The 26,910-nt window shown below is 38.8% G+C and overlaps 1 protein-coding gene across 7 annotated transcripts in view; it reads left to right on the top strand.

The window, feature by feature from the left end:
- Window positions 1-18,166, top strand: part of shep (alan shepard) — a 442,703-nt gene extending 424,537 nt beyond the window's left edge. For 6 of the 7 annotated variants that reach the window (XM_070086066.1, XM_070086071.1, XM_070086068.1 and 3 more), the window contains one exon: window positions 7,590-18,166. The gene's annotated coding sequence lies outside the window, so the exon portion shown is untranslated. The remainder of the gene's footprint in view (window positions 1-7,589) is intronic. The other variant, XM_070086067.1, reaches the window with a different exon arrangement.
- The last annotated feature ends 8,744 nt before the right edge of the window (window positions 18,167-26,910 follow it).

The following is a 26,910-nucleotide window of genomic DNA, read 5'->3' as shown; positions in this document are numbered from 1 at the left end:
GACCGCACTGGCTTGTAAACACTGGCACACTAACTGAAGGCAGGGCAGCTAAGGTGCGCTCAGGCCAGACGGGACACATGGACACGTTCAGGACAAATCATGTTGGTTGAGTTTGTCATCGTTGGTCGGGCCAAAATTTTTACGCTCAAACGCTTCGTTAGTCGAATTTATCGTTAGACGATGACTTCGTTGGTCAGGGGTCCACTGTACATGGTACTGGTTGGTACCACTATACTTTCATACATTCTCTTCTTTGCCTCCATAGATAACGTTTTTTGTCTCCACGTATACCTCAACGCACCACTCACCTTTTTTCCTTCAACCATAGAATTTATGAAGGAAAAAAGCTGAGTGGCACGTTGAGGTATATGTGGAGACAAAAACCGTTATCTGTGGAAGCAAAGAAGGGAATGTATGAAAGTATAGTAGTACAAACTCTCTTATATGGGTGTGAAGCTTGAGTTGTAAATGCTGCGGCGGTTGGAGGCAGTGGAGATGTCCTGTCTAAGGGCGATGTGTGGTGTAAATATTATGCAGAAAATTCGGAGTGTGGAAATTAGAAGGTGTGGAGTTAATAAAAGTATATTAGTCAGAGGGCTGAAGAGGGGTTATTGAGGTGCTTTGGTCATTTAGAGACAATGGATCAAAGTAGAATGACATAGAGAGCGTATAAATCTGTAGGGGAAGGAAGGCAGGGTAGGGGTCGTCCTCGAAAAGGTTGGAGGGAGGGGGTAAAGAAGGTTTTGTGGGGGAGGGGCTTGGGCTTCCAGAAAGCGTGCATAAGCATGTTAGATAGGAGTGAATGGAGATGAATGGCTTTTAGGACCTGACGAGCTGTTGGAGTGTGAGCAGGGTAATATTTAGTGAAGGGATTCAGGGGAAATTGGTTATTTTTATATAGCCAAACTTGAATAATGGAAATGGGAAGTGCAATGCCTACACTTTAAAGGAGGGGTTTGGGATATTGGCAGTTTGGAGGGATATGTTATATATCGTTATATATGCTTCTAAACTTTATATATGCCTCTGCAAAAACAGTGATTATGTATGAGTGAGGTGAAAGTGTTGAATGTTGATGAAAGTATTTTCTTTTTGGTGATTTTCTTTCTTTTTGGGTCACCCTGCCTCAGTGGGAGACAGCCGACTTCTTGAAGAAAAAATTAATTAATATGTTAATGTATATTAGAGCTGATTTCCTTAATTCTTTTTAATACAATATACAGTACACTGCTGTATAAACATTTAAAAATGTACCAGAAATGTTATGAATGTGTAAAGGTGACATTAAAACAATATCAAAGATGGTTGACACAAATCCACTACCATTATAGTATGCTTTTTTTTTTCTTCTTCTTCTTTTCTTTTTTCTTGTTTTATATGCTGAGTTAGCTTCCTGGCTCTTCTATAAAGTGACTCGCCCATTTTTTTTTTTTTTTACTTTTAAATGCATATAAATGTCTGATAAAATGTTTACACTATCATATATTAAGTTAGCAATAGAAGTAGGCCTAAAAGTAAATTGCATATACAGTACACTCATTACTTACAAGCTTAAAATATTTTTGTTTTTAGCTTACAGTGTAGTAGTATTAGCCCCTAACTATGGTGGTAGCCTGATTTTTGCAGCTTTGAAGCCAGGCATTGATCTCTCATCTTTAGCAATAAATATTCTAGAGAGAATCTTCCAAAATAATGCAGTTTCATTGTTGAAAAGGATCCTGACAAGTCCAGAGTCATTGGTCTGAAGACAATTTAGGAGCAAGCAATGATGCCTTATGTAAAACAGACCTGAGAATGCATTACAGAACACTTGAGCACTCCAGTGCAACTATAGTATCTACTATGGAAAACAGTATCCACAGCATCTTAAAAACCACAGCCACATCAACCCTCTCACACACACTTTGTCAACAAGCAATGACAAATGTGAGGCAAGATAAACTGTTAGTGTATTTTGCAGCATATAAGATGCACCCTAAATTTAGCATGAAATATAGTGGAAAAATAAAATGAATGTGGCTTCATCAGCATTTGGGGGGGGGGCACTGATATTTACCACACATTACACAACCTGCAAATAGGAAACAAACTTAGAATGAAGTTCTGGTTTGACTAGGACCATTAACTAGTCACACAGAAATGTGAAGGGAAGAGAACCAGGATACATACAAGAGTGGGTTTGGGACAGGAAAGGTAGAACGGGAGGAAGTAGTAGTAATATTGTAATACATAACAGTAAGTAATAGAAGTAGTGTGACAGTGATAGAGGTGGCAGTAAGAAGGTTGTAGTGGTAGTGCAAAAAGGAGTAGTGTGTGGAATGTTTCTATTACCACTTTCTTATTGCCACCTCTATCACTGTTGCACTATTTGCTGCTGCTGCTGCTGCTGCTGCTGCTGCTGCTGCTGCTGCTGCTGCTGCCGCTGCCGCTGCCGCTGCCGCTGCCGCTGCCGCTGCCGCTGCCGCTGCCGCTGCCGCTGCCGCCGCTGCCGCCGCTGCCGCCGCTGCCGCCGCTGCCGCCACTACCACTACCACTACCACTACCACTACCACCACCACCACCACCACCATTGCTGCCACTACAATATTACTACTCCCATTCTGTCTCCTGTCCCCTCTCCCCAGGCATATATATTCTGGCTCCCTTACCTTTGCACATAGTTAAAGGTCCAAGACAAGCTGAAATGTCATCATAAGTTTCAGGGTTATGTGTATTGTTTCAGCAATAGTATTGTGCCTTTTTTTATTCTTTATTTACCATGCATCTTTGATTAATAACTTTTGTTGACATGACATTATGTAGTACATACCATAATTTACCATACCCTCATTATCTTATAATATTAAGAACATTGTCTTCAAATCCTAGAGCCATGATTTCTGTCATTCTCCTCTAGTTCCTGACAGTCATCTTCCTTGCATTCCTTTGGTCATCGTTGTTGTCAAAATCAGATGTGTCGCTATCATTATATATAAAAAGAAATCTTCAGTGTTATCAAGGACATTATTAATGCCATATTTTTGAAAAATTTTATAAACCTTGGTTTTCAGAGCATTCTATGAGTTATTTACCCACTGGGCTACCTGGGAAAACAGAGGCCTTTTCATAGTGCTATAACAACAATAATAATAATAATTTCTACAAAGTACTTTATACAATTTATTAGGAATAGCTGACATTATTGGCATACCTTATATAAAGCCCCTGGTTATGCAAAGCATTTTGGGAAGCATTAAATTAACTAACACTACTGGATGACTAAGTAAGTTGGTTTACAAAAATGTTTAAGTTTGTAATCTTTGACATTAACTTTTAGGGTTATGATTGATATTTTATTTGTCAGTTCATGCCTTAGGGCCTGCATCCATCTGTTCCTCTTCTCTCATGAGTGTGCCTTAAAAGGTTTATTTATTGAAGTATCCATGGAGTTATGCATGTGGTTTATCAGTGTCACTCAGTCGGTAATACCAAAACAAAACAAAAATTTGGTTTCCAGGTGTTTACAATGAACATACAATTGTTTCATTTTGTTGATTATTAGATGATAATTTAAGCATTTGATGCCTCATTGAAGGTTTTTGTTTTATTTACAAGGCACTATTACATGTTAATACAGGAAATATTCTGGCAACAAGTTGTTTGCCTGATCACTACCAGTTTAAAGAATTGTCAGTCATTTACTGAATATTCCTTCATTATTATTGTTTTAATTATTCTCATTGCTAAATGAAATTATTTGTGTAATGTACCATATATATTCTTTCTGAAGTTTTTGGATTGGTTAACTAGGGGGATACTGAGAACCCAAGCTTGACCTTTACCATCTTAGATGTAGGATGATTTTGAGTGTAAAATTACCACAAAATATGGTAATTTGTACTAATAAAATGTTAAGAAAAAAGTTGGCAAATTTTGAGATCTCTGAAATGTAGCCCTATTGTTTCCATATGTTCTTTACATGAAGCTAGATTTTATAAAACGTCAATTTTCAGGAACTTATCCCTCAGCGTTGTGAGAGAGGTTTACTATATGTAATACAAAAGTCCCCAAATTGGTATTATCATATGAAGGAAAATTAATAAAAAAGCTCTTCAAAATTGTGTGGTAATATCTAAGGTATTGTTGGGGTTGAGAATTCATAGGTGTACTTTATTTCATAAAGTAGCCACCACAATTATGACACTAGGTCACCTTCATGCAATGGTGGAGGTTTTGAGTTGCTTATGCCCAGAGGTAAGGGCCTCATCTTTGCAAGAAGTGACACTTTTCTTACTGAGAAAAATACATTTCCCACATCTAAATTTCCTGACAAACACAGCTGATATCTTGGAAGAAATTATGAAAATGGATTTCAGAATGTGAAAAATAGTTTTACTTACTTTGTGATCATGATTAATGAAACAAACGTGATTTTCTCTTAATTTCATGACATTCTTCTAGTGAATCCATTACTTCTTGATGATTCCTTAGTATTGGATGAATTCACAGAAGTAGCAAGTTAATAATCATATTGTAAATTTGGTAATCTTCTTAGTATATAAATTCAAACAATAATTCCCACTGTTTTAATCTGGTCTTATACATACCGTAGATACTTCTGATATCTGTGGCATTGAGTTTTGGAACATTTGTGAAAGTTGCCAAAACATTTTTAATTAACCCAATTTTTAAAAAGAGAAATTGAGATTCTTTTTTAAAATAATCGTAATGTATATACTACAAAATACAGTAGGGCCCCACTTATATGGCAGGTTAGGTTCCAGGCTACTCCCAGAAAGCAGAATGCCATTTTTTCCACTTATAAATGCATATAAATGCCAGATAACAAGTTTACACTTACATATATTAAGTTAGCAATAGAACTAGGCATTAAAAACAATAAAAAGTAAAATACACACACACAGTACACCCATTACTTACCTTAAAATATTTGTAGTCTTAATGTAGGAAGTCAGGTTTGCGAGGTATCGTAGCCAGCCAGGTCAGCCCACTCCACGTCACCCATATGTAATATACTACGACATTTAATTAAAGCACCCCACAGTGATAAAATACATGTACAGTACATTCATTAATGATCTTAATAATAATAAATTAATTTTGATGTGGTACATGATTGTACAAAGGAATATAATAGTTGCCAAAAGCCCCTTGCATGCAGAGCATTTTGGGCAAACTTAAAATTAACTTGAGATTAATAAGGCTATAACAACATTAAATGGTAATTAGATGAATTACAGTGAGTACAAGAGAATTGAGTATTAATAGGTAATGCTATATGGCTTTAGTAAATCTAGTAGAGAAGTGAAAGGCGAGTTTTATTTGTAGGAAGTCAGGTTTTGGAAGTATGGTAGCCAGCCAAGGCAGCCCTCCCTGCCCCACCCAACCCACACATAATGTAAACAACCCAGGCGAACACATCTGGCTTTCGTTCATACAAGTTTGTGTTCTGAGCACCTCTGCAAAAACAGCGATTATGTGTGAGTGAGGTGAAAGTGTTGAATGATGATGAAAGTATTTTCTTTTTGGGGATTTTCTTTCTTTTTTGGGTCACCCCGCCTCGGTGGGAGACGGCCAACTTGTTGAAGAAAAAAAAAAAACACTTTACATTGTGTACAAGTTGTCCCCACATTAATACAGTGACATCAATAAAGAGAAACACACTCATTCTCATATAACACCATTTTTAAAAGATATGACACTGAGTGAAGGCATATGAAAGGAATAATTTTCTAGTTACTCCCAGTAATATTATAGTGTACACATTTTCTCTGATGTTTGCCTGGCTACATCTCATATTTGTTAATTTTTTCCACTGTGGGGTGTATTTATCATGTTTGTATGTTACATAGCATGTTTATTACATAATTTTGAAAAAAATTTGTAGATGGATTAATGGAAATGTCTATATTAGTGTAATATACGACATTTAATGCAACCAAGAGATTACTTATTGTTATTAATATGGCATTGAGAGTAGAGAGACTCTTAGTGATTTTAATATGTAGCTGCACGCCAGCACAGTGTGTAAGTATATTTAGGTACAGGTACACATAAGTATAATTATCAGAGTATATATAAAATAGGCAATAACTTTAAAACACTTGAAATTTTGGAAAGCTTCTAGACATAATAGAGATGTGCTCACGGAGAATATAAACAAACCGGGTGGGACGTGCTGTATTAGAAAAACTGGGAGTCGTATAGCAAGTTTTGGTCATAATTTGAAATCACCGTATTAGCGGAACACCGTAAAGCAGGGCCCTACTGTATACAATAATTCAGAAAGCTCATAGATTGCAGTGTTTTGGGCAGAACTTTAGACTAATTTTAGGAGCTAAATATTTTAATTTTTATCCATTCAGGATCTATATGAGGAATTATCAGGAACATAGATACCAGTTACACAATAATTCATAAAATAAAAAATTTAATTGTCTGGTTGTAAAAGCTTAAGTGGAACTAATTTACCAACTTAAAATATAATACAATGTTAGTTAAGAACATAAGAACGAAGGAACACTGCAGAAGGCCTACTGGCCCATGCGAGGCAGGTCCAAGTCTCCTACCGGCTTAAGCCAATGCACCCAACCTAGTCAGGTCAGGTCACATTGACTTAAGGGAGGAACACGGCAACCGACCTGGTAGCACAAGCTATCAGGTCCAACTCTCACCCACCCACATCCACTCATGTATTTATCCAACCTATTTTTAAAGCTACACAACGTTCTGGCCTCTATAACTGTACTCGGGAGTTTGTTCCACTCATCCACAACTCTATTACCAAACCAGTACTTTCCTATATCCTTCCTGAATCTGTATTTTTCCAACTTAAAACTATTGCTGTGAGTCCTGTCTAGGCTAGATATTTTCAGCACACTATTTACATCCCCTTTATTTATTCCTGTCTTCCATTTATACACCTCAATCATATCCCCCCTAATTCTACGTCTTTCTAGAGAGTGCAGATTCAGGGCCCTTAGTCTATCCTCATAGGGAAGGTTTCTGCTGAAGATTATTTCAGCAGATATGGATATAAGAAGTTAAATACATATACAGTAATTTTTCTGTGTAAAACTTTTGGTACAACAACTATGTCAGAATGAAAGGAATTAAAACATAAGGTACAATGTATAGAAATAGAAAAAAATTAGTAGAAACCAAAAATACAGGAAGCTGAATAATGCATGAAAGCTCAACAAGCAGGTTTCAAAATAATGTTTGAACATAGAATAATGCTCTCATGATTTTCAGCTCCTTCATAGTAACATTTTATCTTTTACCAAGCAACAATGCCTTATTCATATTTTGTGTACCAATGAATTTCATTTCTGCAGGTTTTAATTATACGTCATCATTGCTTATCCTGCTCTTGCTGTGAAAATCATTCTTAGCACTGTAGGATATTTATTTGTATTAAGGTATTGGGGTTTTCACATCCCTCTTATGATGTAGTTCTTCTTTAGTAGTAAATCATGACAGGGAATATATTCTATCACAGTCATTGTACAGAACACACATTCAGTATATACAGTAGTACTTTTATTTTGTGATGCATAACCTATTGTAATATTAATTTTTTTTTCCAGGTCTGGAGTTAGGAATTCTTGTTAATGACTGTATTTTCCTTCTGAAGAATGGGAGAAGTTTGATAAAAATCACATTGCCCAGATTAGATGGGCAAAACTCTCATGTTATTACTGTAGTGAAAACACATTGCAAGTAGTGGTTCTGATTGCCAACAGAACAGCTGTAGAAGGAAGTGGTTGACATATGTAAACTGGGCAAATAGTGTGATCCATCATTCATCTCTCTGCCATGGCATTCCATGGCTGGAAAAAATGTGGGATGGGGCCCCAGCCCTAAAAACTCACGAGAGAGCTAACGATGAATTATATCGCCAGCGCCGGCAGTACTGGAGTCAGTGCACATTTGGCATTACATTTGTTACTGCTGACAGGAGAGAATAGCATTACGGCCCACCTTCCTTCAGCCACCCCATGAAGTGTATTATCTTTAGCTAGCCAATCATGGATTGGAATTAAGTTTTCCACAGCCAGTCAGGTAACCCAGAATCATGTCAGGTGGTGTGATCAGGAGTTTGGGCCGTGATGTAAGACCTGTGATTCATTTAGAAAGAAGTTAGAATGACTAGTATATTAAGTTATTTCATGTAAAGCAAGTGCAACTTCTTGGGATTCTTAATAGAAATGAAATGAATTCCTGTTTTGTTACTTGAACTACATAGTGAGAACCCCAGAAATGAAGAAGAAAATTTCCACTTTTAAGATAAAATGACAAATGATAGAAAATCTTTGAATCTTGTGATCTACTTCTACATCATCATAATTAACACTCCAAATTGTTCTTCTATTCAGGAAGTGTCTGAATGTGAATACTGTATTATTTATTTTTTTAATTTGTTCATAAGAGCCTGCTTGTAGAGATAGGTTCTACAGTCTAGTAGATTGAAGACAGGCTTTTCTTCAGTTTAATTTTCAAATATTTCTTTAGAGATTTTAACTTAAACTGTGTTCTCTATAGAGTTTATCTATATCTCCCTCTTGATTTAATGAATTCTTGACTTGTCTGCCTTAATTTACTTACTAAAACCTATTTTCACACAATTGACTCAGTGTGGCCACTCATCGTACAGTCCTTGGCTGTGTTCGATATCATTGAACAGTCAACACAAACAAAAGTAGCTTTCCACATCATTAAACAGAGGTGAGCTCTCTTCATGGACCTCTACTTTTTGGATAGAGGGTAGCAGTAGGCAACAAGCAGGGAGGGAGTTGTTGTAATGCAGCCTTTCTGTTCCCTGTGGCTACTGTCAGCCACAAGTTCACCAGTATAGTTAAGTAGACTGAAAAGTTGACTTCCATACACTCATATTCATTACAAGTATTTTGCCAAGTATACATAAGATATATAAATTATTACTGCAATTAGCAAAGATGAATAAATCCCTCTTTCCACAATTTTTTACACTCAAAGCTCATGTACATATAATTTCCCAATACATATGTGAGAAACAAATAACTTATTTTCTGATATATTACTAAAATAGATTAAAGCATTATATCTTAACACTACCTAGTAACATTTTCTTCTACTTGCCATTTTTTTTTTTTTCTGAGAGTTGAAAATGTATCAGGCCCCATGCTAGTTATGCCTTTGACCAGACAGGCTGCTAAACCTTTGATTTCACTGTGCTAAAGTATTTTTTTTTTTGTGAGAACAATAGAAGTAATGTTCTTAGGGTGACACTCGAAGTTAACCAGCTTATGGGGTCAATTTAATTTTTTTTTAGCCCAAGAGTCGTATTCACTAGTTGTGCTGAGCTCAGCCAAAGAACTCATTCACGTATTACATATAAATATATCATGTCTGCGTTTATGTATATGTACTGTATGTTATATATATATATATATATATATATATATATATATATATATATATATATATATATATATATATAATGCATTAAAAGTATTGTGCAAAACAGGCAAAGCACTGTCAATTAATTTATTACAGTAGAAAAATGGATATTATTGCACATTATGGGGAAATATGTATTGCCTGTTGTCTTCGTTAGAGGAATTTTATTATACCAATGTGGTGTACCTTATTCCAATATTAAATTATAGCTAAAAATAGCTGAATCTAATAAAAAAAAGCTAGGTTGAGTTAGAGCAGGTTTGTTAGATGATTAGCAATTAACCCATAAACGGTCCAAACGTATATATACATTTTTTCAACATTTGAAAGTATGTAAACAAAAGTAGATTTCTTTTTGTTTTTCTACATTTGAAAATGTGTAAAAAAAAAACTTTGATCTACTTTTTTTTTTTTTGTTTGAAAATATGTAAAAAAAAACTTAGATCTACTTTTGTAGCACTACACACGTGAACGTAGATCTCCTCGGACTGTTTACGGGTTAAACTTGGCTAATCATTGTAATTCTTGCTCTTAACTCGGTAATTCAAAATAAGAAAGGCAAGGTTTTCTCTAATGATAAGACATTGGCATTTTTCTTGTTACAAAACTAAAGCAATATTTATCAGTGCACCCACGTTGTGATGGCAGTTAGTGAAGCTCATCAACCTTTAGAGAATAATATATTAGAATAACGGGCTGTCAACAGATGGGCTAAAATAACATATTGATACATCAATGAATTTTAATTACTTAACTTATATATTAAGCAGTTAAATTATACAGTGAGCCAGACTGAGCTTTAGCTAATGAGTTCACAATTAACTCTCAAATTTGAGATGGAAACTGGATGATGTTTCAGTCTACCTCGGATCCTTATCTAGTCATGCCTTGATAATATTCCAAGATACACTGAAATGCTATTTAAAATTTTATCTCCAATTTCTGGGTTGTGAATTGTTTCAGCCATGATATTGTGACTTGTTCTTTACAATATGAGCTGTCAGCGAGGCTGGTCAAGGATCTAGACCGGCACGGCTCTTGAGTACGGGTCTTGAGCAGGTCTGTTGATGCAGTCGCAGGGCTGCTCCTTAAGTTACTTACATTCCACTGCATATTTCCTACTTTAATTAACCCCTCTTTGCAATTTATTTATACTTTTCCTCAACTGTCATTTAGTACAGAATCTTGCAATAGTTTTTGTTCCCAATATCCAAAGGAAATATTCAATAGAATGCAATGAGAGTTTATTTTTAAAGTGTTTTGAAAGTGAAACATATTCCCATTTTTAGATATGTGCCTTTCTTCAGAGACATAAATTCATACAGGGACTCCAGTAGTTGAAATCCATGCCAAAATCTTCTAGTGGATTCCAAAGGAATTTCATTATGGGTAAGACAGATTATGGGTGGTTTCCCCGTGTCCAGTGCATGGGTGTTGAGTATGACATTGGCCTCTGTCTCCCTATTAGTAGCAATGGCTGGTGTCTTGTTGCACTGTCTCTGTTACAAATAGGGTGAGTTGGCATGATGTTTCATCACCCATCTGGCCGGCAACCCCGTGGTTTTATTGTGTGGAAGTAGATGTCAAGCTGAGAAACCCCTATTGATTTGAATTTCAGCGGAAGAATGTTGTTGAGTGCCTGTTAAACTGATTTATTTTAAGTTAGGAAAGATATGTATGGATAGAGATTTATTTTTATTTTAAGTAGGGAGAAGATGAATATCAAACAAAATGCAATTGTGATACTTATAGAACATTTGACTGTAAATAGTAAACTAACCCATCCAGGGCCTCGGCACAGCTTCCCAGGTGTATCTTGCAGTAGGTACGGGACATCAACAGATGGTCATAAATGGCCACTAAGTCAAAGCTGCTTGGTGATCAGGTTCATCTCTGGACACTCAGAGAAGTTAGTGTTTCAGGTTAGATGTTATCAAGTCTGGTAAATTACATAAATTTAATATTAAAACTATTTATTATCATATAATTTTTTACACAGGCCCTAATCTGTGATGGGTTCACCACATGATTTTTTTTTCTCAATTTTTTTTGACCTATAATTCATGCAAAATGCATAATGATAATTTGAGTGTTATAGTTGCATAATGATAGTGTGTGCAACATCTGCATTGAGAAACAGAGTGATATTTTCTCACAGTGCATATGTACAGTTGGCACTTTTAGCAGTGATTTAGTCATTACATTTTAATGAATCTACCATATGTGTAGAAAAATTTGACCTTAAGAGGGTTGCAGTATTGAGCACACATACATACATACCTATGAAAAACTTTGTTTCTTCCTTTTCGGTCACCCTACCACAGTGGGAGACGGCCATTGTGTTAAAATATCTATTATAAATATATAAATTTATTTTAATTTTTATTTGAAAGCACTCAATATGGTACAGTATTTTAATTATCAGTTGTGATTCCACATCATGCATGCTTTCTTGAGGAAATATCAATAATTGGCACCAGTGTGTGGTTGTTGTCTACGTCTTGTAATAAACTATTATAATTGTACTTGTATCAAAGACAGAAATGTGAGATCGTTGACATGAAATTTGTTTTTGGAGTGAAATCAGAATGAACATTGCAGTGGAAGTTGGTTCATAAGACACTTATTCAACGTATTTTTGAATAATTTGTCGTAGGTATATCTAATTAATTTTGTCTATTTGTAGGGCCATTTCCCACCAAGGCTGGGTTACCCAGTGAAGTAAGCATTCATCACTCACTCCATACATGCCTTTCTAAAAAATACATGACAGTTATATCTCGTGTAATACCATATAAGAGTTTGTATTGAGCGTTTTATCGTATTCATCTAAATCCACTGCAAAAATATAGAGAATTTTGGACACCTTGATTGCCTTAGTAAGTTTCAAGATGAATAACACACCATGCCTGGTTTCAGTTGTGTAATATATATTGAACATTTAAATGCTGTAAACAGATTGAAAAAATTTTATGGGTTCTGCATTTGAGATTTATAGGATTTAAGGCTCATCCGGCACATAAACATCCCATTAAAGTTGTAATCAATGCACTGATGGCTGTGCCAGGCAGCTGGAATGGCAGAGGGTTGAGATGTTCCTAATGTCTGTGCTTACATCGCAGCCACGCTCACAGCGGGCAATGTTGGCAACCCATGCAGTCAACACTTGTGCCTACTGGCTGCTTAGTTCTTTTTCTGGGCAAATGTAAAGGTGACAAGGAAGAAGCAAGTTCTGTGGAAGCTTCAAAGTGGTGGGAGAAAAGGGGACAGAGAAAGTATCTATCCTAATGATTAGTGTTTAGCCTGATGAGTTTCATGAGGATTCTTGCTAGTGTTATAAAGTAATGGGGTGAGTGAATAGTGTACTGTACAGCTAGATGATGTTATTAATAACCTATTGAGACTGTTGAAAGAATATAGGTTTATTTTGATAACAAGGCTTATTTTAATAAGGACTACATATACCTGACACACCAGTGTACATAAACAATATGTATTGAAACAAATATGTACATTTAAAATGGCTTAGATTTTTTGTGTCACCAGTACTGTAAACAGAAAGGCACAGTTGTAAAAACTTTGCCCATGTGAGTTAAAAATAGAAGTCAACAGGCATCAGCACTGAAGTGAAGCGTGTTTAAGGCAAGGAGATAAGTGGTCAAGCCTGGAAGCCCAGCCCCGGCTGGCTACTCCCACGTGTGTTGTGGTATAAAGCACAGTGGCACTGCTAAAGCTAGACAGTGAATGGTGTGGATGCAGTATCTTAATGGCTGTGTCAGTAGCACCACTCCCAAGGCCAGTTTGTGGTGCAGTGGCAGAGCTCTTGTTATTGCCACATCCACCCAAGTCTCAAAATGTAAGGGAGTTGACTCACTTGCTTAGTTTAGGCCCTGAAGTTGGTGTGGCAGCCACAGCAGTACCAGCAATAACCTCTGCTGTTGTTGTCTTCTGTGACTGCTGTGGCTGCAGCACTTCATCTAGAGTTAAGGCACTTCCAAAGTTAAGAAAATACAAAAAGATGTGTTATTCAAATCTGTGGCGTTGTGTTTTGTGAAAGTTTCTCTTCTGTTCTTTTCTTTCAGTACACTTTCTTCACTGTGAATTTTGTGCAAACGAATATAGATTTAAGAAATTGTAGGGAAAAGATGTAGTTGTAAGGCAAGCCTTAGTTGTAAGTGTAAACAATAGACCTATTACTGAGCAGCTGTGTCAAGTGGAGGTTCACCAGACAATGTGTTGATGCCCTCTCCCCTCCTACCTCACACTGAAGGTGATGACAACACTCACTCCCAGGAGGTGGTCTTGTGCTGGTGGTGATAAAGACGTCATGGTAGAGATGGTGATGTACTGGCACAGCCTTGTGTGATGATCTTAGACTGAAATAGCTGCTCAGGCACATCTCCCAGGGCTATTGAATAAGGTTTATCTTTCGAAATGTGATTTTTTGCAAATTATGTAAGAGATGAAAAACAGTTGTAGCAATGAATGTGCCCATTCCAAACGTCTTCCCTGTGCTCCGGAGGGGACGAGTAGGGAGACTTCAGCAAACATGCATCCCTGTTGTGGTATAGCATCCTGGAGTCCCCCAAGCCTCCCTTGATGCCCCTTGCAGCCTTCCCCCCTCCCCCCGTCCTCCTGCACCACACCCGCCACCATGTCACCCAGGCTCTAGAATAACACTCTTAATGGTTCAAAACCCAGAAGTAACAGCATGTTTTATTTTGTTATTGTGGCTCAAGTTCATCAAGCGACTGAATAAGTATGTGATATAAATGTAATCATATTGGACATTCATGTAGTCTAGCTGTTTTTATTGGCTCTTGATATATACAGTAACTAACTAAATCAGGGTCAAGGTGGCGGTTTAGGATTTTGAGTGTGTGTGCATGTGTGCATGCATGTAAAGTGTGTGTGTGTGTGTGTAAATGTGCATGCAAGCATGCATGCACATGCAAGTGAGGGGAAGGGGAGTATGTGTTGGGGTTTTAAAGGGTAAATATTTTATTTCTCTTAATCTGACTTGTTTGTTAACCAAAGTGTTGTTGATATCACCAAAGTAATATTTTATTGCAGTTTTAAAGTTTAATATAAATACAAGTGTGCTGATAATGTGGTTACTTTCTATAAGTCAGGTTAACTGGGTAGAGCAGCCCACAGGTCTACCTTCCATGCCCACATCTACAGCCAGCGCCAAACACCATCAGTACAAACCCTTCACTGGGTCAATAGAATGCTCATTCATAAGCATTACCAGTTAAATATTTATTTTATCAAGTTTAATCTGTAGGCTAATTTCCTCTCTCCTACTGAACATAGTGTGACTGTGCACAAAGTCCAACAGAGTACCATTCATATTCCAAAGTCTTGGTGATTTAGGGTAGTGCAAAAAGGGAATGTTGGCAGTTTTTTTGTTTGTTTTTTAGGTTTATAAGATCATTAGGTATTAGTATGAAGTAACTGAAAATGACTTTATAGTAGTGTTTAGAGAATTCTGGAAAATTAGACATGGACAGATATGAAGACTTATGGTAATGGCTGGGTGATTGCTTATGTCCAGATGTGACTCCCTGATAGTGATGCTGTACAGAAATGCATTGGCTGTTATGAAAAGTTCCATAATATATTTCATCCATTCCTGATCAATTGATCATCAAGCAATTAATATTACTTTAATATTATAGGTATTGGGATGATTATGTAACAGAATATGCAGGATTGAGCCTGGGAAGAATATACACCAAGAGCTATTTTTGTATCCATGATCCCCCCTCCCCCCCCGAGAATGTTTTTCAAGCAATATATTGCCAAATGAAAACTTCTCTGTACACTTGTCAAGGGAAGAATGCTTGAATGTGAGGAATAATGGCCAGGAAATGCTATATAGTCAAAGAAAGGGATAGAATGGTAAGTCTTGAGGTGCTCTAGCAGTTGGTGTCTCCTTGTCTTAGATAATAGGATCTCTCTCCCTTGGGCTAGTCCTACTTTTGAATGGAAGATGAAATGTGTGCATGACAAATTCTAGAGCATTGGATGGGTGGAAGGCTGAGCTAAAATGGTGGGCCAAGGGTGGCAAGTGGTGGCAGGGGGTGATGGGTGGGTGTGCATGGCGCTACCACCACTCGGGACCCCGTAGATAATAGACAGGCAGGGGACAAGTTATACACAGCATGCCATTGCTGTATTACTGAGTGGGACTAGTAGGATCTAATATGTCTCACGCCGGGACACATGTCTTAACTCAGGTGACTAGTGTAAGATTCATCGCCTTATGCCCGGCTGTGTGGTGGCGCTAAACCTGCACCCCCCTGCCCCCCCACTCGACACTATCCCCTCCCTGACCACTACCCTTTCTGACTGAACATTTATCACTTTACCATCACCCTTAATTCTTAAATTTCAACTTTGATAATGCCTAACTTTATACCTCTTACTTTGCCATATACCATATGCTGACCACCTTCCTTATTTCACCTCTGTACCCTAATGGACATTCTGACTGAAATAATTTCCTCTACAGTGATTCTGCCAAAATTCCTTTTCACTAATTACATTTTTCTTTTCTCATGCTTTAGCACTTTTCTTATTCCTCATTATCTTTGTCCCATACTATTTTTGTTTCAAACTGCCTTTACACTTCATCTAAGAATTAAACAAAATACTTTTATATTGACATTTCATTTGTTTAGCAGCGACTTAATTTCATTCTATTCCATAACTGCTGTATCTTTATCTGCAGTCTTTGTTAGATTCTTACTTTTGCTTAAGAAGGAACTTTACTCCATTCAATTCATAATCAAAGCTCCAAATCATTAACAGATAAATACTACTGGGTATACACATTGTTTTACACTACCTCCATACAGTGTACTTGTGAACATTACTATGTACAGTATTTAAAAACTCAACCTAATGCACCTGTTACCTCTTGGCATATTATACAGTCGTCATTTAACAAAAGTGTGTACATGGCCAGCTAATATTAGCCTAGCCTTAAAAATATTTTGCTAAAACTTTAAGCTTCCAATTTAAATTGAGGCACTGTGGAAAGTTAGGGTGAATATCAGTATCTTAACATTGGTAAACAATGCCTTAAAACACACACACACAATGTTAAAATGAAACTAACTTTTTTTTTTTTACATGAATGAATGCTGTATTTTATTTATTTATTTTTTTTACATATTTATGCTATTATATCTGTGTTACTATCTGCTGTTTTTGCTGGTCATTTTGACATGCAAAGTGAACTTGTGCAAAGACCTTGTCAGTGAACTGTTGCCAGTTTCATCTTCACCTTTCAAATAATTGGGTGAACATGCAAGATTTTATTAGGTGCTCTTTAGATTTCTTTCATGCAATTATTAGCTACATAAGCCCCCTCCTATTCCTAATTTGTGTCACAAAAGAATACTCTTCCTATCCTTACTTTCATGCAACATTTTTTTTTTTGTTTGCTGCAACCTTTTATGGCTACTGTTTTTCTATTGTGGCTTCATATGGGCCAATTTTCTTCACTTTGGCCTTCTCTGCTCCTTTCTCCCAACATACACAGATCTCATATCCCCACCTCACACAGATTCCCAGACTTGCCGGCCAGATGTCATAGTCGCCCTTGGGTACCTGTTGGCTAGGCCTCCCCGCCAGCCCGGCAGCAAGTGAATAGATGCCACTTGTACTCGCAGCCAGCACCACTGTGCTCATCAGTCAGGGGTTCACAAATTATATACAGTATGTCTAATTTATATGTAATGTTCAAAGTAATGCCAACTTTTTGAGCTTTAAAACTATCAGTGGCTTAACAGTGTGCAACCCCTGATGATACTGTTATTATTTCTTAATAAGATTTGGGCATGGGTGACAATATGTTCATTGTTGTTAGTCATAATGCCCAGACATTTATATGGCAAACCATAAATTTGTGTAAGGTTATATTGCTAAAAAATGAGACTGAGGTCTAGAATAAAGTTGATACTATTTCATGATAGAAACTGTTCTCATTTTGTTGCAATGTAATCAAATATCTCGTGGCATTATGGTTGCCTAACATCACAAGTCCATACCTTTCATAAGTTTATTAATTCTGCTTCTTACTTCTACACCCTTTCGGTCAGTGAACTGGAGGAAAATTTTCTCAGGACTTAATGTTGGGAGTTAGAATATCATATAAGTATTATGTCTTTGGATTGGATACCTTGTACTTGTCTTTATTATGGTATTTTGTCAATATTCAGAAGATTTTATTGTTTAAGGTAAACATATGTCTTATTCTAATGTTCCTTTTTGTTTGGGAAATATTATGTGTAGATACCTGTAATTCACTGGCCAAAAGAGTGCAGCCGTGCCCCTCTATCGATATACAGAGTCATCTGTTCACTTGCTTCTACAACACCAAAGCCTCATCAGAGAATAGAAAAAGTATTTATCAACCCTTGCTGACCCTGTATATAGGACTGACATGACCCTTTTTATTTTCTGCCCTTTAATTTATATACAACTTAATTTTCCCAACTTAATGAATGACTGAAGTAGTTGCTAAGGGGCGAAGTTTGTGAATGGCTTAATGAAATCGCCGGTCACTTATGCAAGAACATGTGAAACAAGACACACTTCTTATATTCTGTCACGGATGAGTGGAATGGCATGAAATATTATAAATAGTGATTCTTCTATGTGAAGTTAATATTGTTGACAGATGAAAGGAATAAATAAAGATTTTATGTTTGAAGTTGGTATATTTAACCTAGTAGTGTATTTAAAGAAATACTGTAGCATGTTTGCGTCTTAAATATTTACGGTGGTTATTCTGTAATAAATATACATATCTAGTTGTAGCTACAGTGAGAGTAAGAGGTAGATGGGGTACAAGGAGAATGGCATCAGCAATTAAGAGAGAAGTGAAAGTTTATAAAGTAGAGGAGGTAGTTAGGGTAAGATATAAGCAACTGTTGGGAGAGATGGGCTGGTGAGAGTATAGAAAATGAGGTTGAAGAGGTATGGGAGAAAATTTAAGAATACGTACAGTGTTAGTGTGCTGCAGAAGTTTGTGGATACAGAAGGGTGGGTGTGGGAAAGAGGAGCGATTGGTGGACTAATAAGGTAAAGAGTGGTAAGAGTTGGCATACGAGTTTTTACAAAGAAGTTATATAAGAAGGGAGGAGTATATAGGGAATAAAAGAAAGGCTGAGAGAGGGGAAGGTTCTATCGACAGATTTTACCGAGAATAAGAATGTGTTGGAGTGAGATTAACAGGATGAGAATGAATGGATATAACAGTTAAAAACAGAAAAGGGGTTCTTGACCTAAGGAAAAGACCTGTCCTCCCTTTCCCTTCTGGTTCTGCATATTCCCTATGGATTTATCACATCCTACTGATTAACAAAAAATAGAATATGGAGGGAATTTTTCAAAAGGAGCTGTTAAGTGATGAAGAAAAAAGCAGTAATATTATGCATTGGCCAGGGACATATAACATCTTTTAGGAGTGAGGAAAAGCCAGGTGTGAATGGGGGGGGTGAGGCTGTAGGTAAAAATGACAGGTAGGTAAATCAGCTGGGATAAGATAAGATTTCGTTCATATTTTTAACCCTGGAGGGTTAGCCACCCAGGATAACCCAAGAAAGTCAGTGCATCATCGAGGACTGTCTAACTTATTTCCATTGGGGTCCTTAATCTTGTCCCCCCAGGATGCGACCCACACAAGTCAACTAACACCCAGGTACCTATTTGCTGCTAGGTGAACAGGACAACATGTGTAAGGAAGCATGTCGAAATGTTGCCACCCGCCGGGAATCAAACCCGGGCCCTCCGTGTGTGAAGCGGGAGCTTGAGCCACCAGGCCACCGGGATTGATAGGGTCAAGACAGAAATGTTTAAAGCAGGTTGGGATATAGTTTTGGATTGTTATTTTTTAACACTTCGGCTGTCTTCCACCAAGGCATGGTGACCCAAAAACGAAAAACACTTTCATAATCATTCAGTCTTTGCAAAGGTGCTCAGATGTCACTCCAAACAACAAATATCCCAAACCCTTCCTTTAAAGTGCATGCACTGTACTTCCCATCTCCAGGACTCAAGTCCAGCTAACTAGTTCCCCAAATCCCTTCACAAAATATTATCCTGCTTACACTCCAACAACTCGTCAAGTCCCAAAAACCATTTGTCTCCATTCACTCCTATCTAACATGCTCACACATGCCTGCTGTATGTCCAAGCCCCTTTCACACAAAACCTCTTTTACCCCCTCCATCCTTTCCTAGGATGACCCTTACTCCTCATCCCCTTTACTACAGAGTTATACACTCTTCAACTCTTCCTATTTTGCTCCATCCTCTAATATCTTTATTTCTACAAGTATATGTACAAAGTATACAGGCCTAGTTGACAGCTATGACATACTACTATATAGAAAGCCACTTGTTATGCTGAGCATTTCAGGCAAATTAGGTCAGTTTTGTCCCAGGATGTGACCCACACTAGTCGCCTAACACCCAGGTACTCATTTTGTACTGAGTGAATAGGAACAGCAGGTGTCTTATGGGAACACGTCCCTAATGTTTTTCAGCCGTACCGGAGATTTGAACTCCAGACCTGTGTGTGTGAGCTAAGTGCACTAGCGAATGAGCTAGGGGACGCCTAAAGGACCAAACCACTTCAACAGCCCCTGAATAGTACTTTTAGTAACTCCACACCTAATTTCAACACTACGAATTCTCTACATAATATTTACACCACTCGCTGCCCTTAGACACAACATCTCCATTACCTCCAGCCTCCTTGCTTCAGCATTTACAACCCATGCCTTGCACCCATACAAGTGTTACCACTATACTCTCATATTCCCTTCTTTGCATCCATGAATAACATTCTGTCTCCACAGATACTTCAATGCACTACCTACCCTTTTTCTGTTATCAGTTATGTATATGGTTTACCTCATCCTTCATAAACCCATCTGCTGACAAGTCTACTCCCAAATATCTGAACACATTCACTCCTTCCATACTCCCTCCAATGTGATATCCAATTTTTCTTACCTAACTTGTTTGATACCCTCATCACCTTACTCTTATCTATGTTCTCTTTCAACTTTCTTCCTTTACATACCCCTACCAAACTCATCCATTAACCTTTGCAACTTCTCTTTAGAATCTTCCAAAAGCACAGTATCATCAGCAAAATGTAACTCAACTCCCATTTTGTATTTGATTCCCCATAATTTAATCCCACCCCTCTCCTCAACACCCTAGCATTTACTTCTTTTACAACCCTATCTATAAATATGTTAAACAAGCATGGTGACATTACACATCCCTGTCTAAGGCCTACTTTTAGTGGAAAGTAATCAAAACCAAGTGCTAAACCTGCTAGGGTCATACAGTGCTGTAGGGCAGGGGGGCGTTGCTGGATCGTAGAGTAGCAAGGGTGGAGAGAACAGAGGCTGTGAGGAGTGCTCAAGAATTATCCAAGTTTGTGTAATAAATCGATTGCTGTCAAAAAGTCAAGAGGGAGTCTGAGTCAAAGGTGGGTCTGTTGAGGAGGAGGGAAGATAAATTGTGTTAGAGTGGTGGTGACATCAAAGGTAAATTCTGTGTTCTCGCTGATAGACCGGACAGTCCAATAGAATATGGCAAACTGAAACCTGACAATTCTCAGAGAGTAGAACAGGGCACCTCTCCATAAGATACCCCATGAGTAAGATGGGTGTGCCTGATGCCAAGACGGGAGAGCAGTGTCTCCCAACCCTGGGATCAATAAGCCCAGAAACCTCAACTTGGCTTGATGGAATATAATTTGTCTGAGTCATATCGGACCAACATTGTTGCCAATAGTTGTGAAGGTGGTTAGAGATTACAGCAAAATAGTCTGAGACTGGAAAACCTCAATGTGAAACTGGGAGGTCATGTACCACTGACTGTGCAGCAGAGTCAGTCTGTCTGCTTGTTGCCCTGAACATCAACATGGCCAGGGACCCAGCAGAAAATGACTGCTTTTGATATAAATGCGGCGCAACCAAAGTTTTACACGAAGAACTAGGGGATGAGGCAAATCAATTTTTTTAACAGCTTGCAAAGCACTAAAGGAGTCTGAGACTACTACAAACATTAAGGTAGGCATAGATGCAATAATTATTACAATGAGAGCTGCATATAGTTCAGCTGTAAAAATGCTAGCCGAGTCTAATAAATGACCTCGCATAACGTTGTCCTTGAATTCTGCTGCAAATCTAACACTGTCAGAGGATGCAGAACCATCAGTGTACTCTGCAACAACATGAGAATGAGATCGGAAGTTGAGAAAAAGGGAGCGAGAAGCAACTATAAGTATTTGAGCTTTTGCACATGGCAGTGGGGAAGAACAGATATGAACTGAACTGTTGGAACCTCTTAGGGGAAGGGAAGAGAAAAGTTAGATGCTAGATAAACATAAAGGGGCAACTGAAGAGAAGTCAAGAGGAAGTGACGACGAAGAGAAAAGGGACAAAGTAAATGGGCAGCGAACAAATGTACTTCTACTAACGTCTGTTACTATCCTGAATGTAGAAGGATCATGAAAGCAGACAAAATAATGTAGGCAATGGGCATCACGCCAGTCATTCAAGGATGGAACATTTGCCTCTGCATACAAGCTCATGACAGGGAAGGAGCGAAAAGCACCTGGACATAAACATAATCCCTAATGATGGATGGGATCAAGTTTAGAAAGAGTTGCAGGAGAGGCCGCAGAATAGATCTGGTTGCCATAGTCTAGTTTTAATAAAATTAGGGCTGAATGCTGTCGAAGGAGAGTTCGACAATCCCTCTCGTGAAAGATGAGCAAGGGTATTAAGGTACATTGGAGTTTCAGAGACAATAGAACATCTGGTGAAAGTAATTTGGTGCATTTTAGTATCAAAAAATTTAAACCCATGAGTAGTGACCCAATGAGAAACACAGTTGTCAGTATTCTGAAGTGAGGCTGCTGCTACTAGGTGGCAGTTAGCACCGGCACAAGCTATAGCAAAGTCATCAACAAAGCGATGACCAAATATTAGACAGGAGAACAGAGGCCAGATCATTTAATGCTAGAAGAAAAAGTGTGGTGTTAAGTACACATTCCTGAGCAGAGACCTTCACCTTGGATAAAGTCCAGGGAAAGCAAATTATTAACCCGAACACAGAAATGTGTCTCAGATAAGAAGTTTTTAAGGGTAAGTTGCAAATTGCTTTGGAGGCCTAAGGAATGAGCTTGGGCCAAGATGTTATATCTTCAAGTAGTGTCATATGACTTTTCAAGATCAAAAAAGACTGCAATAACCGAGTGGTTACTAGCAAAAGCATTATGAACGTAGGTATATAAGCCGAATAAGGGGTCAATAGTTGAGCAGCCCTTACATAAGCCAAATTGATTAGTGGAAAGCCTATTGTGTGTCCCTAAATACCACACCAAATGTCTATTTACTAGATGTTACATCAACTTGCAAACTACACTGGTAAAAGCAATGGAATAATAGTGTGAAACATCATGGCCTGAAGTACCTAGTTACAAAGAGGCAGAAAAGCAGCAGTTTTCCACAGCTGAGGAAGAATGCCTTGTGACCAAATAAGATCAAAAAGATGTAAGAGGACTGCAAAGGCTGAGGGATGTAAATGCTGAGGCATACGAACATGAATGCCATCAGGTCCAGCTGCCGATGATCGGCAAGTGGAAAATGTTGATTCTAGAAGCGTAAAAGGCACATTGTAAGACTTGTCTGTGCTACAAGAAAAGTCCAAAGGCAGTAACTCTCTGGTAGACTTGGAGGAAAGAAACGAGGGGCATAGATGGAGCCCCTGAGAGATACGGAAAAGATGATTTTTAATCTCTGTGGCAACTTCAAGAGGGCATGCGATGCTGACACCGGCAACCCAAGGAATGGGAGCTGGGTCTGGTGAGTACTTGCCACTCAATTTCTGAACTTTTTTCCAGATTGCACTCACAGAGGAAGCTGAAGTAGCAGTAGAAACATAATCCCACCAACAAGTGCATTTAGCTTCAAGGATGACACGTAGGGCAACCGCTCATGCCCGCAGAAAATCAAGGAGTCTATGATCCTATTGTAACGATATCGGCCCAAGCAGCATGTTTTAAATATACTGCATGAACACAGTAGATCACCAAGGCATGCATTTCTGAGAGTGCCTACTCAAGGTTTGAGCGATTGAATGTGAAGCTGCGGTTAAAACTCGGGTCAAAAGTAGTTGTAACAGTTCATCAGAAGAAGACAAAGAAGGTTCCTCACTAAAAACAGTTTGACATGAGTACGTGTCCCAATTCGCACATTCAAACTACTAACATGGGCTTCGAGGAAGGCAAGAATACCAATGGAAAGTAAAGATAGGAAAATGATTGCCATCATGTAAATCAGAGAGCAGAGACAGGTGGAGTGTGAGGATCAAAATGGGTGGGAGTACCCATATTTAAAGCATGGAGGGGAAGAAAAGTGAGAAGAGCCTCTCTGATTGCCATGAGTTACAGTGAGATCCCCTAAAGGAAATGATCAGCATTAAGATCACCTAATAACAGAAGAGGTGGCAGTAAGGACCCAAAAATGCAACATCTGGAATAATGCTCGAGAAGGAGAAAGATACAAGGAGCAGACTGCATACCACTTTTCAAGTAGATGTGGGCTGCAGTGTAATGCAGCAAAGTATGAACAAAGATCTGATGGTATAGTATACCAGTGCATACAAGAAGTGCACTTTCATTAAAAGTTCCATCGGGAAAAGGATCCGATGAATGCAATAAAATATAGCTCGAGAAGGGATGGATAACAGCAGAGCATAATTTAGGTTCTTGTAAACACACAGACAGGGAAAAACTGGGAGAGCAACACCTGAAGCTCACCCCGATTATATTACCAGAGGCCCTGAATATTCCACTGGAAGTCATAATTTGCAAAGAGAAGTATACTGGTAACATGAAGCAGTAGGTGTCTACAGCCTAGGAGGGTTAGTAAAGTTTACATGTGGAGATAGCGGAAAATGAGTAAGCAGTGAAGGATTGGAATACTGAGAAAAAAGGAGAAAGACGAGTGATGGGAAGTGGATTGGTGTCCATCATTGGTTTTGCTTCCTCAATATATTCTGCCATGGACCTGCAATATTTTGCAGGGTGGCTGAAGTGCCAGCAATTTCTACAGTGCTGTGGTGTGGGGATCAACTTGCGGACTTGTAAATGGTGTTCTGCAATATAAACTGAGGACTGATGTTCTCGGCAGTCAAAAGTTATGCGAGCTATATTGCAGGGGAAGCATAGCCACTCACTGGCAAGTAGTACATAAGTGTCCACTTTGAGAATTGGGAGGTCTTGGAGCTCGAGTTGCTCCAGAATGTCTGCATCACATGTCTGTTAATCATGTTGAACAATGGCATGAGAACTTTCACGGCACGTTTATGACAAAGCATCTAAATTACCGGGAACAGTTGAAGTTCCTTGATTTGTATTCCCTGGAACACAGGTGAGAAAGATACATGATAATATACACTTGGAAAATCCTAGAGGGACTAGTCCCAAATTTGCACACGAAAATCACTCCCTACGAAAGCAAAATACTGGGCAGGAGATGCAACATTCCCCAATGAAAAGCAAGGGTGCCACTAAAACAGAGGCCCAAGACTGTTCAACTGCCTCTCAGCATACATAAAGGGGGGAATACAAAGAGACCCTTGGCTGTCTTCAAGAAGGCACTGGACAGGCACCTAAAGTCAGTATCTGATCAGCTGAGCTGTGATTCGTACATCGGTTTGTGTGTGGCCAACAGTAACAGCCTGGTTGATCAGTCTCGGATCCACCACGAGGCCTGGTCACAGAATAGGCTGCGGGGGCATTGATCCCTGAAACCCTCTCCAGGTATACTCCAGGCAGAACTACAGTACCACTGCAAGAAATGAGAGAGGTGTGTTTTGGAATTGTGACAAGAATATGATATCTATAGAGGTAAGAAGGGAAAAACTGTGAGCCTGGTCAGCATTTCGTATCGTGACGATGCATGCACAACTCTTAAGAGCATGAAATGAAATATTTTGACCAACATGGCACAGGAGTGCCTTGCTGATAATATGATCAGAAAGACAGTCAGTGGGAGATGTTGGATGCAGAGTGAAAAACACTGTCCACTGTGTTGTTTGAAACTGTGCGAGGAAGTGAATGTCGTGCTGGTCTTTAATGGGAGGAGCGAGAGGTGATCCTAATAGTGTCATCTGTTAATGGTTATGGTCCTTTAGGTTTGGGACCAGAATTCCATAAATATATGAAACTTTTTGGATCTAAAAAAATAATTATTTGTTCAGCCTGTTTGATATACGAGGCTAATTTGTGAGGAAATTTCCAGAACTCTTGAGAAAATGTCACAAACACAATAGTTCCTTTATATCGAAACGTATGGAAATCTGTTGGCTGTTTCTTGACTGCTGCCCAGAGGATGGGTATGCTGTGACTGCTGCCCACAGGATGGGTACTCACCTAGTTGAGGTTGCGGGGGTCGAGTCCGAGCTCCTGGCCCCGCCTCTTCACTGATCGCTACTAGGTCTCTCTCCCTGAGCCGTGAGCTTTATCATACCTCTGCTTAAAACTATGTATGGATCCTGCCTCCACTACATCGCTTCCCAAACTATTCCACTTACTGACTACTCTGTGGCTGAAGAAATACTTCCTAACATCCCTGTGATTCATCTGTGTCTTAAGCTTCCAACTGTGTCCCCTTGTTACTGTGTCCAATCTCTGGAACATCCTGTCTTTGTCCACCTTGTCAATTCCTCTCAGTATTTTGTATGTCGTTATCATGTCCCCCATATCTCTCCTGTCCTCCAGTGTCGTCAGGTTGATTTCCCTTAACCTCTCCTCGTAGGACATACCTCTTAGCTCTGGGACTAGTCTTGTTGCAAACCTTTGCACTTTCTCTAGTTTCTTCACGTGCTTGGCTAGGTGTGGGTTCCAAACTGGTGCCGCATACTCCAATATGGGCCTAACGTACACGGTGTACAGGGTCCTGAATGATTCCTTATTAAGATGTCGGAATGCTGTTCTGAGGTTTGCTAGGCGCCCATATGCTGCAGCAGTTATTTGGTTGATGTGCGCTTCAGGAGATGTGCCTGGTGTTGTACTCACCCCAAGATCTTTTTCCTTGAGTGAGGTTTGTAGTCTCTGACCCCCTAGACTGTACTCCGTCTGCGGCCTTCTTTGCCCTTCCCCAATCTTCATGACTTTGCACTTGGTGGGATTGAACTCCAGGAGCCAATTGCTGGACCAGGTCTGCAGCCTGTCCAGATCCCTTTGTAGTTCTGCCTGGTCTTCGATCGAGTGAATTCTTCTCATCAACTTCACGTCATCTGCAAACAGGGACACCTCAGAGTCTATTCCTTCCGTCATGTCGTTCACAAATACCAGAAACAGCACTGGTCCTAGGACTGACCCCTGCGGGACCCCGCTGGTCACAGGTGCCCACTCTGACAC

This window comes from Cherax quadricarinatus, chromosome 18, assembly GCF_038502225.1.
Source record: "Cherax quadricarinatus isolate ZL_2023a chromosome 18, ASM3850222v1, whole genome shotgun sequence".
Lineage (NCBI taxonomy): Eukaryota > Metazoa > Arthropoda > Malacostraca > Decapoda > Parastacidae > Cherax > Cherax quadricarinatus.
Note: the sequence above shows the minus strand (reverse complement) of the source record. Positions and strands in the feature narration are given on the sequence as shown.